This window comes from Corylus avellana, chromosome ca6 (assembly GCF_901000735.1).
Source record: "Corylus avellana chromosome ca6, CavTom2PMs-1.0".
NCBI lineage: Eukaryota > Viridiplantae > Streptophyta > Magnoliopsida > Fagales > Betulaceae > Corylus > Corylus avellana.
Genome location: NC_081546.1, coordinates 26542224 through 26545835, shown reverse-complemented (window position 1 = coordinate 26545835; position 3612 = coordinate 26542224).

The following is a 3612-nucleotide window of genomic DNA, read 5'->3' as shown; positions in this document are numbered from 1 at the left end:
CGCTTTTTATAGCAGTATAGCACTATTCATGTTCACAAATTATAATATACTCAATTAAATATACAAAATACATCTAGTCAATTTTAAAATTCAGATGTAAAAAAGGAAAAAAAATTAATGTTTTTTGTTTTTTTAGAGGAAATATCAAGTTTTCATAAATCAAAGAGAATCAAACAATAGTTTCGATAAAAATATGATATTCTTCATCCACACTAGGTCTAGAGATTAGTGAAGAGTTGCTTTTGTCAAATGATGGGTTGTTTCTTATGCTTCTCTTCTAATACGTCCTACAAACCATAATTGAAGACCATTCAATAAGGTTTGAGTATTATCAATCAATTGGCTGTACCGACTCTAACAAGAGCACTCCTATCGCAAAGCATGCACAATTTTCGACACATCTCCCTTTATAATTACTTGTTGAAGCCTTACGTCCCTGCAAAATTATGGCCTTGTTTCGTAAAGGGGTTGGAGTTGGCTTAGACACTGTTCATCCCCATTTTTTAAAAAAATTAATATCAAAATATTTTAACTTTTTTACTGTTTATATCACATCATTCACTTTTTATTATTATTTAAATAAAATAATCATTAATAAACAAATTTTTTTCACTTTTCCATACTACTTTTTTCACTTTTTTTTATATAAAATATTCTTTTTTTTTTCTTTTTTTTTTTTCAAATCAATCTACATCAACTACAGTGTCTAGGCCAAACTATTTACCAAACACCACCATATTGTCTTCCAAGCTGTCACGGCTTCGGCTACTATTTAATCATACTAGTTGTACTCAATACTTTTTGCAAATAAAAATCATGTTATTTCACATAATTAGTTAATTAATCATAATAACTCAAAAGTAATGCTCAAATTTAATTCAATTAAAATCCAATATTCCAAAACTAATTATATTATGTAAATATTTTTACAAAAATACAATACATAATTTAGTAATTCAAAGCTTTTGCAACTACGTCACGTAACATGTTTTTCTCAAATATTTGTCATTGATCCTACACGTGGCTGCTCAATATAAATTGAGGCTTGAGATAAAAAATTAAAACAAGGCATTTTTTATTTTAATATAATAATATAGAATATTTTTATATTAAATATAAAATATTCAAAATTACTATTCAAGGTTTTAAACATTGAAATACAAAAATAAAGGGACACATGTATTTGAAATGTTTTAAGGTTTTAAACAATAATATTTTGTGCTTTTAGAATAAAGCACACAAAAAGTTAGAATAATTTAATCTTTCGTCGAGAAGGAAAAAAAGAAAAGAAAAAGAAACAGTGTTTAAGAATATGCAAAGAGTAAGGAATAGTTGGCACTTGTGATACATAATTGAATGGGCAAATGCGACAAGTTTTCTTGATAAGTTCCGTGACATCTAAAATATTCAAAAAGATGATATACAAACAAAAATTGTGGGCTACGTGTTCGTATGTATCAGCTTGCCGATGATGATTGGCTCATATTAATGTCTAATGCTATTTAGTGGATTATCATATCACATTCGTTTTTGTTATATCACGCCATGTGGTACAGCTAATCCACTCGGTCTTTCTTTTTTTCTTTCTAAAAAAAAAAAATACAATATTAATAAATAACTTTGAACTTTGAAGACAAAACTCTCATAAAAAATTCAAAATATTTTTCACATTTATGTCATTTGAAAACACACAAAAACACCTTCTAAAAACTGTTATCGAACACCCCATATATCTTTTCAATGTCTTGTCTTAGATATTCTAGCTGATGTGGATTGACTATGGATAGCCATGTTTATCGTGACTATGTAGAAAGGAATTTATGTTTGTCCTTGTGTGGTGTTTTGTATGTATCACTCGATCTCATTGAGTATAATTGTTTTGTGCTTGAGATGCATATAATGCCTTGATTAGTCTCTCTTTGGATTCTTTCACTAATTAAGCATATAAAACGTCTGTTCCTTTTTACCATTTTTATGACAGGATTTTAAAAATGGCAAGAATCTGATTAACCCTAAATGTATTTATATGTCTATATATATATAGTATATACACACTACCTTTGATTTCTGTTTATAAGTATTCTTTATTTGGACTGTTTGGTAGGTTGTAAATGGAGTGCAGTTGAAGACTTTTATGTTTTTTTTGTCTTCTCTTAAGCTGATCTTAATATCGATCAATGTTAAAATGTTTTCTTCGTGTTCTTTTGGTGTCTCTAAATAAATAATGTAACTTTTAAAATTATTATTGTATTAAAGTTCAATAGTAATTTATCACAAATTTAATAATAATTTTAAAAATAATATCAATTTTAAAGAACACAAAAAACGCGTAGCATTACTTTGTTGGATAATATTTTTTAAGAGGTATTTTTGCATTTTGATTGAAAAGGAATTTTACGGAAGAATTGAGTCAATTGACAGTCACTGATGATTGATGCCTTGATGGTTGGTGGAAAAATTATGTGTGAACAACCAAAAGAGAATGCAATTTGTCCTCGAATATCTTTATCACTTTTCCTCGAATATAAAAAATAATTCAACGTACATTACAAATTTACAATACAGAATTTGGCTCAGAATTGAATAAGCCACTGTTTGACAATATAAGCATTGTTGAGATTTTTTCGGTTTATAAGTATCTCTTTATTTGGACTGTTTGGTGGACTGGTTTAAGATTTTTTTTTTTTTTTTTTTTGAAAGAGGTTTAAGATTTTTCTCTTTGTTCCTCCAAAGCTCAACGTGATATAATGTATTTGGCACAGGGGCCACATTTATTGCTGTTTGGTGGAAAAATTTCAATAAATCAACTCCTGTTTGGTTGATTGTTTTCCAACGTTTTGTAATTGGACTAGGACATATGCTCTTCAAGCCAATTCCTAATTTGGGATGGCGCACAAATATTATAATTGATACATAATATCAATAATCAAATTAATAATAAAACAATTAAAGTATAAGAGATAAAAAGTGAAATATGGAAAGATGTCACAGTGCTATAAAATCAAGTAAAAACGTTGTCCCTTAATGGTTGACTCGTGCCTCCCATAATATATAACTCGGTGCGATTGGATTTCTTGGTACACAATCTTCCACGATTAGATTATAGCCTCTACCTTTATTAAGGACTCATTTTCAATAACGAAGTCTAATAGAACAAATCTTTTCTCAAAGAAAATAAAAGACTAAAAACCACATCAAGAGAAGATCAAATTGAATGGCAGGAAAATATTACACCAAGAAGAGCACTTCCCAATTTTTGATTTGAGCAAAGAAGTGATTTTTTATTGCGTAGGCTAAATATATATAGAAGAGAGATATTATCTCATGACCCAAACGGTCATTAGAACGTTTTGCAACGTTCATAAAAAGAAGGGTTAAATACTAAATTAGTCCCTAGGGTTTCATAACTTTATTTTTTTCCCCCTGGGGTTTCATTTTTATCACAGGAGGTCCCTGTGGTTTTGATAAGTGACCAAATTAGTCCATCCGTTAGTTGACCGTTAGTTGACTGTACGGACTGACACGTGGACCAATCAGAAGTCGACACGTGGCACATATATTAATTTTTTTTAATTTTTTTTTTAATTAAAAAAATGTTTTTTTTAAAAAAAA